Source organism: Pseudophryne corroboree, chromosome 2 (genome assembly GCF_028390025.1).
Source record: "Pseudophryne corroboree isolate aPseCor3 chromosome 2, aPseCor3.hap2, whole genome shotgun sequence".
Taxonomy (NCBI): Eukaryota; Metazoa; Chordata; class Amphibia; order Anura; family Myobatrachidae; genus Pseudophryne; species Pseudophryne corroboree.
The window spans coordinates 205,742,065-205,755,073 of record NC_086445.1 but is presented as its reverse complement, the minus strand read 5'-3'; the positions used below and the strand labels follow the sequence as shown (position 1 = coordinate 205,755,073).

At 42.7% G+C, this 13,009-nt stretch overlaps 2 non-coding genes across 2 annotated transcripts; both read right to left on the bottom strand.

The window, feature by feature from the left end:
* Positions 1–2,330: 2,330 nt before the first annotated feature.
* On the bottom strand, positions 2,331–2,518 carry LOC135052840 (U2 spliceosomal RNA). Its single transcript, XR_010242300.1, has one exon. It is a non-coding gene; the product is annotated as a U2 spliceosomal RNA (small nuclear RNA).
* Positions 2,519–4,496: 1,978 nt separating this feature from the next.
* LOC135052841 (U2 spliceosomal RNA) lies at positions 4,497–4,687 on the bottom strand. The gene has a single exon (XR_010242301.1). It is a non-coding gene; the product is annotated as a U2 spliceosomal RNA (small nuclear RNA).
* Positions 4,688–13,009: the final 8,322 nt, after the last annotated feature.

Here is a 13,009-nt window from a genome sequence, read left to right as displayed (position 1 = left end):
AAAAGGCTTTCCAACTAAGGAGGTTATTCCGACTTGATAGCACGCTAGGATTTTTCGCTGCGCTGCGATCAGGTCAGAACTGCGCATGCGTATGCACCGCAATGCGCAAGCATGTTGTACAGGTACAAAGCGGTTCGTTGCTGAGCGATGGATTTTACGAAGAATCCATTCGCACAGCCGATCGCAAGGAGATTGACAGGAAGAAGACGTTTGTGGGTGTCAAGTGACTGTTTTCTGGGAGTGGTTGGAAAAACGCAGGCGTGTCCAAGCGTTTTCAGGGTGGGTGTCTGACGTCAATTCTGGGCAAGAACAGACTGAAGCGATCGCAGCAGCTGAGTAAGTTTTGAGCTACTCAGAAACTGCACAAAACTTTTTTGTATCGCTCGGCTGCACATGCGATCGCGCACATGCAAAGCGAACATACACTCCCCTAAAGGCGGTGACTATCTGTTCTCAGCGCTGCAAAAATAGCTAGCAAGTGATCAAATCGGAATGACAACCCTAAGTACTAATGAATATATTGGGGTTAATTCAGAGTTGATCTCAGCAGCAAATTTGTTAGTAGTTGGGCAAAACCAAGTGCACTACAGGTGGGGCAGATATAACATTTGCAGAGAGAGTTAGATTTGGGTGGGTTATATTGTTTCTGTGCAGGGTAAATACTGGCTGCTTTATTTTTATACTGCAATTTAGATTTCAGTTTGAACACACCCCACCCAAATCAAACTCTCTCTACACGTTATATCTGCCCACGTGTAGTGCACAGGGGGCCTAATTCAGACCTGATCGCTCGCTAAAGGTTTTTTGCACTGCTGAGAGCAGATAGTCGCCGCCCATAGGGGAATTAATTTTTGCTTTGCAAGTGTGCAATCGCATGTGCAGCCGAGTGCTACAAAAATATTTTGTGCAGTTTCTGAGTTGCCCAGAACTTACTCAGCCGCTGCGATCACTTCAGCCTGTCCGGTCCTGGATTTGACGTCAGACACCCGCCCTGCAAACGCTTGGACATGCCTGCGTTTTTCCAACCACTCCCTGAAAACGGTCAGTTGACACCCACAAACGCCTTCTTCCTGTTAATCTCCTTGCAATCGCCCGTGCGAATGGATTCTTCGTACAATCCACTGCACAGCAATGATCCGCTTTGTATTGCTGTGCATACGCATGCGCAGTTCTGACCTGATCGCAGCGTAGCGAAAAAACCTAGCATGCGATCAGGTTTGAATGACCCCCCCCCCCCCCCCCGGTTTTGCCCAACTGCTAACAAATTTGCTGCTGCGATCAATGCTGAATTAGGCCCCTTGTGCGAAACTAAGAAATGTACTTTCTTTCCCACAAGTCAGTACGTATAACTGTTTTCAAAATGTAAAATTTTGTTATAAAGTTAATTGTATTATGCTGTATTATTTTCTAAATTAAATTGCCATTGTAATGATGTATGCTTTTTGGTATAATACTAAAATATATTAGTGCTATAACCTGTTAAACTTCAAAAATGCTAATTTTCCAAAAGGTTTCCACAATTTTGGCAACTACTGTAGGTAGACCTCGCATCCTGAGTGCCCATACTACCATTGGGGGTCATTCCGACCCGTTCGCACGCAGCGGTTTATTGCTGCGGTGTGAACGGGTTCGGAATGCGCATGCGCGCCGGCCGCATTGCGCGTGCGCGATTTTGCCTGGCGACAGAGGTCGCCGGGTTACGACGCATCCAAAGTGGTCGCAGAGTGGACCGCTGAGAAGATTGACAGGAAGAAGGCGGTCCTGGGCGTCTCCACGGCGTTGGTGGCCGTTTTCGGGGAGTGGATCGAAAAACGCAGGCGTGTCCAGTCCAACGGAGGGCAGATGTCTGATGTCAGAAGCAGCTTCAGCATCGCAGGGAGCATCGCACAGGGTAAGTATGTCCAGAGCTACTCTGAAACTGCTTGACATTTTTTTAGCTTAGCAGGGCTGCACAAGCGATCGCAGCCCTGCTAACTAAAATACACTCCCCCATAGGCGTGGACTGTTGATCGCAGAAGCAGATAAAAGTTACTGGCTGCGATCAACTCGGAATGAGGGCCATTGTGCTGTCTAAAAATGCTCTGAATAGAGGGCAGGAAATGAACAGCAACAAGAGCTAGACACAAACCAGGACTTTGCAGAGCAGTTTCCAGCTTTTGTTATCAGTTTTTACATGTAGAAGTTAAACGAATTAGTGCACGGTAAGGAGCACACAAGTAATCCATTTACAAAATAACAAATTTAAGGAACACAAGACATTTGAATATGCGCACACAAGCATGTGTGAAAATGAAAAGCAGCAATTGTCTATTTTTTGGATAAGAGAATAGGAAAGGTACATGGGTCCTGGAAGTACTGCAATACCAGGTCAATGCGTGGAGAGGACAGAGCAAGTTCTTCCATCTCCCTGTTCTAAAAATTCATTTCATATATGGCCCCCAGATAGGGGGCGTATCAGATATTAAACTGATAAGAACATTTACTATGCTTGATCTTAGCCAAAAAGCAGAGAAATGATAACCCGAAAGGGGGCCGAGGAAACGTACTCATCATGACAGCTTGCACATGTGTACTGCGGACAGTACGTGTGTGCAGACCCTCTGGATGCGGCTGCTGCATATAAAAGCGCGGCTGCATCCAGGTCTGAATAAGGCCCAATGTGTCAGTTTGTCAGAGCAGCAATAATAAATGATACTAATCACAAAAGTGTTTATGTGAGGTTTTCATTTTAAATGAAGTTATTGGGTTCGGAGTCACAGTGCTCCACAAAAGATTAATAATATGCACACATGATCAACAATGGAATCACTACTCTTTTACAAATGGATTACTTTGGCGCACTTTAGCATTCACTAATTAGTTTAACGTCTACATGTAACAACTGATAACGACAGCTGGAAACTGCTCTGCAAAGTCCCATTTTGTGTCTAGCTTTTGTTTCTGTTCATTTCCCGCCCTCTATTCAAAGCGTTTTTAAACAGCACAGTGGTAGTATAGGCATGCAGGATGCGAGGCCTACTTAAGTTTGATGCATTACTTATTCTTATGAACAAACTAACTTAATTTCCTACTTACAGATTCATTAATTAATTCATGACTTACTTTATTTCTGTATTTTGTCTTTTCCGGCCTTCACTTTTGGGTATTGTTTTGTTATCAGATCAGCTGTGGTAGGTGCAGATTTACTCCATTAAAAGAAGCCAGCAAAATAATGATGTTTCTCACAGCACAACAACCCCCACTCCTCCCCCCAACTGATTTCTGTAAGCAGCTGCAGGCCAATAGAATGTTGCTGCTGCCCATTGTGACATGTGTGTTCTATGTGCAGCTGCAGTCCGATAGAATGCTGCCAAGCTGCAGCTGCACATTGTGACATCAGAGAACACACGTGTCACAATGGGCAGCAGCATTCTATTGGCCTGCAGCTGCTTACAGAAATCAGTGTGTGTGTGTGTGTGTGTGGGGGGGGGGGGGGTTGTGATACCAGAAGCATTATTGTTTATCTGGCTCCTTCTAATGGAGTCAATTTGCGACTAACTCAGCGGATCTAATAGCAAAACAATCCCCGAAAGTGAAGGTTGGAAAAAACAAAACACAGAAATAAAGTAAAGGACCATATAGACGGGCCGCTGCGGGGAGAGATGTGTGCTGAGCGAACCGCTCAGCACACATCTCTCTTGCCGCTCAGCATAGCGCGATGTGTGCTGAGCGTGCGGGGGGAGACGGGGGGGCCGCTCACTTCACCCAGCGGGTGAAGTGAGCAACCCGCTAGATTGGCCTGCACGGCAGGCCAATCTAGCAGCAGCGATAGCGATGCGCGGGGCTGCGCATCGCTATCGCTGTAAGGGCTACACACGGAGCGATCAGGCTTATATTCTAAGCAATCTAGTCAGATTGCTTAGAATATCGCTCCGTGAGTACCCCCCTTAAGTTATGAATGAAGTAAAACATTTGTAAGTAGTACATTAAGTTAGTTTGTTAGAATTAGAGATGTGCGGCTTTGGATTTACTCGGTTCTTAACGCCAAAATTAACACGAGTTTGGATTAATCTGGATTTTTCTTATTGGCTATCCAAAACACGTGACATCTGAGAGCCAATAAGATGCCGTTTTGAGATCCGGGTAAAACCGGGTTAGTTCGGGTTAATCCAAACCCGTACATCTCTAGTTAGAATAAGTAAGGCATCAAACCTAGGTAGGCCTCCCATCCTGAGTGCCTATACTACCATTGTGCTGTCTAAAAATGCTCTGAATAGAGGGCGAGAAATGAACAAAACAAGAGCTAGACACAAACCAGGACTTTGCAGAGCAGTTTCCAGCTTTCGTTATCAGTTTTTACATGTAGAAGTTAAACGAATTAGTGAATGGTAAGGAGCATACAAGTAATCCATTTGCAAAATAACAAATTTAAGGAACACAAGACATTTGAATATGCGCACACAAGCATGTGTGAAAATGAAAAGCAGCAATTGTCTATTTTTTGGATAATAGAATAGAAAAGGTACATGGGTCCTGGAAGTACTGCAATACCAGGTCAATGCGTGGAGTGGACAGAGCAAGCTCTTCTTCCATCTCCCTGTGCTAAAAATCCATTTCATATATGGCCCCCAGATAGGGAGCGTATCAGATATTAAACTGATAAGAACATTTATTATGCTTGATCTTAGCCAGAAAGCAGAGAAATGATAACCCGAAAGGGGACCAAGAAAAGCGTACTCATCATGACAGCTTGCACATGTGTACTGCGGACAGTACGCGTGTGCAGACCCTCTGGATGCGGCTGCTGCATATAAAAGCGCGGCTGCATCCAGGTCTGAATAAGGCCCAATGTGTCAGTTTGTCAGAGCAACAATAATAAATGATACTAATCACAAAAGTGTTTATGTGAGGTTTTAATTTTAAATGAAGTTATTGGGTTCGGAGTCACAGTGCTCCACAAAAGATTAATAATATGCACACATGATCAACAATGGAATCACTACTCTTTTACAAATGGATTACTTGTGTGCACCTTTGCATTCACTAATTTATTTAACTTCCACATGTAACAACTGATAACGACAGCTGGAAACTGCTCTGCAAAGTCCCGTTTTGTGTCTAGTTCTTGTTTCTGTTAATTTCCATCTATCACGCAGGATGCGAGGACTACCTAGGTTTGATGCATTACTTATTCTCACTAACAAACTAACTTAATTTCCTACTTACAAATTAATTACTTAATTCATGACTTACTTCATTTCTGTATTTTGTCTTTTTCGGCCTTCACTTTTGGGCATTGCTTTGTTATTAGATCAGCCGCCGAAGTAAATTTGCACCTCCCACAGCTGATCTGATAAAACAATGCCCAAAAGTCATTTTGCTGTTTCAGTATATACAGTGATTGTATATTTAGCTCTTTCTGGACACAATAGTCCGAGTTGGCCGGAGGTGCGGGTCCCCGGACGAAATTAGACGTTTTTTTAAAGCGCAAATCATGTACAAGGTAAAACCATGCCTTGTAAATAACTGCCGCTGTAAAAAAACAAAAACATCCAGTTCCCCGCACCTTCGGCCAAATCAAACTTAATTTCATCCGGCCCAATGTGTCCATTCTTCAAAAACCTCATACCACGACATCCTCAAGGCATAGTGGCAACTTTCCACGGGTAATCAGTACTGCTGGGTATAATATTTTTTTTTGTGCACTGCATTTTCTGGTATCCAGTCTCTAGGTCGACCACACTTAGGTAGTCAATGTCTAGGTCGACAGTAAGTAGGTCAACAGGGACTATAGGTCGATATGACGAAAGGTCGAAATAAGTTTTTAACTTTTTTGCTTTTTCATACTTTACGATCCATGTTGACTAACTGGGCATGGTAACCTGTGCCGAGCGCAGCAAGGCACCTAGCCCGAAGCATGGCGACGAAGCGAGCCATGCGAGGCAACACCAATAAAATAGAAAAAACTCATGTCGACCTAGAGTCTCTGTCGACCTAGAAACCATGTCGACTCACTTACTGTCGACCAATAGCGGTCGACCTAGACACTGTCAACCTTACAGTACATACCACACCTGCATTTTCTATAGCCAAAACCCCCAGCGCTTAGTACTGGAGCTTCATTTTTTTAGCACTGCAGTCAACTGAAGCTAGGGTCCCTGTCCCCAGTGTTTGACAGCTCATAGCCCCGCATCCTGAGACTAGACTCCTGACTGCAGAAGTTCTCCTTGTGTGCTTCTCCGATGCAGCGCACCAGAGGTTAACCCACTGCATCACTGTACTAGTGCCACAGGTGCTGGATTCTGTCTGGGCTGCTGGTGCTCTGAACTGTCCCCCACTATGTGATGGGGTACCAGGGATTAACCAGCTGCCTTGCTGCTGGAGGTGATCTTGGACTACAGCACATAACACAAAACAATTTTTTTTAAAACACATTGGGGGAGATTCAAATTTTTGAAAAGTCAGTTGTGTGTCTTTTTTTTCCTATCTCATAGACAGGAAAAAACATACACCCAACCGACTTTTCAAAATTTGAATTCTCCCCACTATGTCTGGCACTGGTACTTATTTGAAAATAGTACTGTTAATGCTGATTAACATACAGGACAGAAAAGCTATACCTTTTACACTAAAACCCTAGCCGCTGCGGCTGCTGGATGTAATCCTTAACCTACGTACTTTTTACACAGTTAGCGTACACAGGCCCGTACCGTATACGCACTTTGCGTACACACGCCGCAACGGACGTACAAAGTACACACTCTGCGTACACACACACACCGACACGCTGTAAGCACAATGCAGCTACACGTGTGGCTGAAATACACCTTAAACCTTAGCAGGAAAGAGACACGACACCAATTGTATTTAAATATGTTGGGATCCGACCCACCAACAGTTATTTACTAGCAGGGGGCTACAATAGTAATACAATTCACAATAAGAGATACAGGCTACAATCAATGATACATGCGCTTGTTCGCAAGCGCCACCCGGTCCCGGTCCTCGGTCAATCAAGATAGATGACTTTCAGAGAATGTGTGGCCGGCCAGGCAGCTTGGCTTTTTATACATTTGTCCATTTCATGATACAATAGAAACTGTAATCTCTTCACCCATAGGTCACAGGGCTGGTCATTTACAGTACAGGAGGGGTCATAGGTCGGTTTGAATAGGTGGGCGATGCCTGGTTCAGGTGCACTTGCAGATGGTCTCCACTGGGTTCCCGCCGAATATCAAAGTACAATAAATACAGTGTAATATTAATATTCTGTTCCTGCGCATATCTATGCGCAGGAGCGTGCTATCTTCTGCAAACTGCTACCGGAATACTGCTCCTAAAATACTGTACAACTGAATACCAAACGGTATCCGGACTCCAGGTCGACAGCACAAAGGTCGACACACCTTAGGTCGACGCCAATTGGTCGACACACCTTAGGTCGACATGGACAAAAGGTCGACATGGACAAAATGTCGACAGGAACAAGGTCGGCATGGAAAAAGGTCGACATGAGTTTTTCACGATTTTTTTCTTTTTTTGAACCTTTTCATACTTAACGATCCACGTGGACTACGATTGGAACGGTAAAGTGTGCCGAGCGAAGCGGTAGCGGAGCAAAGGCACCATGCCCGAAGCATGGCGAGCGAAGCGAGCTATGCGAGGGGACGCGGTGCACTAATTGGGGTTCCCGGTCACTCTACGAAGAAAACGACACAAAAAAACATAAAAAACTCATGTCGACCTTTTTCCATGTCTACCTTTTTCCTGTCGACCTTTTGTCCATGTCGACCTTTTGTCCATGTCGACCCAAGGTGTGTCGACCAATTGGAGGCGACCTAAGGTGTGTCGACCTTTGTGCTGTCGACCATCAGTCCCAGACCCATACCAAACACCACCTCCTAACCTAATTCTGTCCCCTCATATCCTGTAAAGGTGAATTCCTTTGTTACTGTACCTTTTAAGCAAGTGTAACTCGCTGGTGTGGTGCATGTAGGCTATGTGTAAATCGTGCACTATGTGAATTAAATATGAAATGTGTCTTTGCGGCTTCTCCATGCAAATACATATGCTACCGTAATTACTCATACCACGTGCTAATACGCACCACCGCGAATCTGCGCACGCACGGCAGAACAAGTACGCGCACGGAGGCCATCCGTGTGGTGTTTGTACTTGGTGCGTATGGCTGCAATATTTTCGACTTCGACAGTCCACCCTTTGGCAGTCATCAATAACTGCCACACTTAACTACTAAACAGAAAATATTACCTATACAATATATACAAAGTTTGGACGATCGGGGCAGAGTTGTAGGTAGGAAATGTATAGCCTAGTGGGATAGTAAAGAAGCATATATGTTTGAATCAATGTCTGAGTGGCATGTATCATCGTGCCGTATATGTTTTAAGTAAGCTTCGAGGTATTGCGAAGTATACATTAAATCCTTCTTATCCCGTATTAAGGGTCTGTACTTGGGAAAACAAACACTACCGAGCTCCTTTCGGGCAAGGGCTTTTGACCCTCACCTTTTCGGCTTCTAATACCAACAAATGGGGAGCACATTTATCTGATGATACATGGAGGGGGATCATATGTGAGTGCTACTATATGTGAATAACACCTGTCGACTATGTGTGCCATTTACTGAGGGTTGCAGTGATGAAGGTAAGACACATATATAAAAATACATTCACATAACATTGGGTATGGATGACGTCTTTTCCGGTTGGATGTTTCTGGGTAGAGGGGGGAAACAGAAAAAAATAGTGAAAGAAACAGGTCATGAAATTCATTTGCAATCCTTATCATAACACTGTCTCTACGGATGGATCATAAATCAAATCTGCTGCTGTAACAACACCCTCGCTCCTTAGACTCATCAAATTTGTGCCGTGCTTGCGCCGCATCAAGATTTGAACACACCTGAATATCAGACCAATAATTATGACGACACCCAGGATACAAAGGAGAAACTTTCCCACACTCATAATAACATTCTGTGCCCACTCTCCTAACCCTGCGAACCACTTGCGTGGGTTCAACCATGAGACCCAGCCGGTCAGTTCATTACCCACAGCCGTCAAGGTAAGGTTGTGTTTCCTCCTGAACTCCCACTTCAACTTCAAGATCTCATCCATCTTTTGATCGATGATCTCCATGGGGTCGTCAGTGCTATTCGTAATATACATACAGCACTTCACACCATATTGATTTGCCAGGATAACACAGTACCCAACTGTCACAGCCGTAACGTAATTAAGGACCAATCTGTGCTGGATCAATTCCTTCTTGTAGGCTTGTAACTCCCTTCCTGTACACCTGAAGGTGTCATCATACATCTCAGTGATATTATCTATCAAGTTCGCCAGCGCATGGATGTACCTATAATTTATAGTTCCTCTGGCAGTACGGGTGATATCTAATGCGAGAAGGAACTGAATCCCGGTGGATTCATGGATCAAATCAGAGGCTGTGTGCTCTGCCCTATCTATAAGGTGTCTCTTGATGATGTGTTCATAATGGGTATGAGTATAAGGAGTCTGAGTGTTGCGGTGAACGTCTTTCATTTTGTCGTGGGTTATGGTCATGACCTCTGGTAGTACTCTCCCAATATAACACAACCCTTCAGAGCTCGGAGTAAGCCACTTGTACGCTTTCCTCCCACACATGAAATAGGCATCACCTGGGAGAACATAATGGACAAAATGTAACAATACCATATCACAAATCTTCCTTATAAAGAAACCAATCCCTAGTTCTCTCATTTGCTCAGTACAAGTATCCGGCTGGATGATGTGGGTACAATACCCCTGCACCCCTGGCACCTAGTCACTATGAATCTATAAAAAATGGTCCTAATAACAAAAGTACATGGCTACAGAAGCTCCATACGGAAAAGGGGAACTATAGATGCAGAAAACTAGGATGCTCCACATGTAGCACTATGTTAGATAAAAGCACAACCATTACATCCTATTCAAATGGGACCACGTTTGATATACAACAACATATTAACTGCCGTACCACATATGTTATATATGTAATTACGTGTGTATGTGGCATACAATACGTAGGCCGTACGACTAGAATGTTACACATTAGATGCTTAGAACATAAAAACAATATAAGACGGGGGGTTAGTACACACAGTTTAGTGCGACATGTGAAGTATAAACATCATAGTAATGTTTCAGGGATCAGGATACAAGGAGTGGAACATGTTAAAAGTACAACAAGAGGGGGGGATAGATTCAATCTTCTATGTAAACGCGAAGCGTTTTGGATCTTCTCCCTGGGTACATTGTTTCCGAATGGTTTGAATGATTCAATTGAGATGAATAATATATAGGACATCCCAATGAGCAATATGACATATGACTGCATAATGTATAAAGAAAGAGACCCCTGGGGAACATTATTGGGTCTATACTCTCTGAAGGATTAAAAATAAAAATAACATTTAAGAGCATGAGAGAGAGAGTGCGCTATATATATATACACACACACAAAAAATGTGGGAAAGCTAAAATGAATATATGGTATGTGTATATATAGATCAAAATTATAAAGGGCTGATACTATAAATATCTGAGGGATTTATTAATCATATAAGACTATGTTATTGTATGATAAGCCTGATTCTCTTCCGAATAATATGTTTAGTGACAATTATGTTTATATAAAGATTTTTATATGTATTAATAAATCAAAATTATTACATCTATATGAGATACGAAATACAATCGTGTTAAGAAAGTGTGTATATATTCGAGATATTTCTTAGAATCAAGTTACGTCTGGTTTTGATAATTCTAGTAAGTATAATTAATATATAAAATAAATATCTAATGAATATGAAATAAATTGAAAATCTTTTTTCCTGTGCTCTGAGGGTGATTCGAACCCGGGTCTGCCCGGTTGCAGGTGGAGGCCTCAGCCTCTTGAGCCACACGGCTGCACATTATTTTGAGCTATAAGAAAGGATAGTTATCATCTAAAAAGATTTAAAATGAAAATTAACTCCTATGTCTCTTGTGCAAATAAATAAATGAATAATACGGAATATATACTATAAACGAAATGGTTCTCTATATTTGTATAAAGAATATAAGTAGGTTGTTGCCTTATGTTATAGTTTATTATAGTTTTTAATGTGTGAACTAATGAGAGATGATAACACAGGTTTAGAAGATCAACACACCTGTAAAAGTTTAATTAATTAATGCTCTCCATTGATTGGGTACCTGGTATTTAAATACGGACAATCTAATGCACCTCAATACCTTCTGATGAAACCGTGAGATTGGAAGCACGGAGAAACGCGTTAAGGATCCATTTTAAACACCGGCAGGCTGTCCAGAATCCCTCTATGCCAGAGAACACTTCGGAAGAATCATTTAAAACCAACTTTGAAAGTGTGCACCCTTCCCCCGTGGACGCTGCTGTTACCGCCGCTCCCGCCAGAGAACTTCGGTACTAACCATTTAAGATCTAGCCGCACTGAGGCTTCAACGTACGGCTGTGGTGAGCAATAATCATTGGCGGTGGGGTGAGAAAGGGGACACTAGCTGCTGTGCGGCAGGCACATTGTGAACATTTGCAGTTCCTACAAAGTATATTGTTCTGGCTAGTGGATACAAAGTAACAACGGATATCACTTTAAAAATAACCAGCTTTTCACCGGGGAGTTACAAAAATAGCACTTAGTGTGCTTAAAGAAAATCCTTATTGGAGCTCCAGCGGTATATGGTTATCTGGACGGTAATAGTCACAGTTTCTGGACTTCTTTGCACTGCAGATTTGGTGTGTTTTAAGGTTTCATTATGTCATGCATTATTAAGAAAATTGAATACTAAATAAAAAATATTTACAATTTTTAATCAAATAGATTATATATATGCGCTTCCTTGTAATATACATATTCTTATATGGTATATGTTTTTAGTGTTCAAGTTTGGAGTAAGGTAGAATACTCTATTGGGAGCTGCAAATATATCATTTAAAATTGGTACCCATCTAAGGAGTTAGTTTTAGTGCGCTTGATTGTTACACAGGTTTGACAGTTGAAATCATTAGTGGTTAGACAGTCAAAGCTGTGTGGTTTTGTTTTGGCATTAATGTTGGACTGACATCTTTGTATGCACCCATCTTCGACTATGTTCTCGCAATTTCTACATATACAATATTCATCAGACAATAACCCTTCACAGTGCCTCTGAGCTCCATGACTACCAGAGCGCTTACTGATACCAGCCTTTACTAGAGTGATGTGCTGCTCCTGAAATCCTACAAATCCGTACTCGCCATCAGAACCCATTCCAGATCCTTGCTCAACGTCTCTGGGATCCTCACAAAAACATATTGTCCTGATTAAAAACAGAGTTACCAGAAAAACCCAAAACGCAGTCTCTTGAGGTAGATCCATTTCGTTAAGGAGCAAAGAGAAAAATAAGAAAGGAAACAAAATAAAAGAAAATGCATTGGGGGTGAGGTGAAAAAAGAAAAATGGTATGACAACCATCTTTGATTTTGTTGTTCTCCACGCTCAGGTGTCGTCTCAACAGTCCTGCGTCTCAGCTTTCCTGGAACAAATTCTCTAGTGATACGAGGTTCTCTTCACCTTGCTCTTTGTCACGAGTTTTCTCTGGGTCAGCGACCTTCTTGCAGTAGAACGAGTGGACCCAAGTCTCTCTCTCGGCAACCTTTAGTACTGTTGTGATGGTCAACAAAACTTGATATGGTCCTTCCCACCTGTCTATGAGGCAACCTGAGCATAAAAAATTTAGAATCATCACATAAGCCCCAGGCTCAATGTTATGACAATTACTGTTCGGTAGGTCAGGAATCACCAGCTTTAGATTTCTTTGTTGATTTCTCAGCTGCTGGCTCATCCTAACCAAGTATTGCACAGTTATTTCGTTATTGCACTTCAAATCATCCTGAGGGTCTATCATTACATTGTGTTGTCGACCAAAAAGAACTTTGAAGGGTGATAAGTTAAGCGGTGACCTGGGAGTTGTTCTGATGA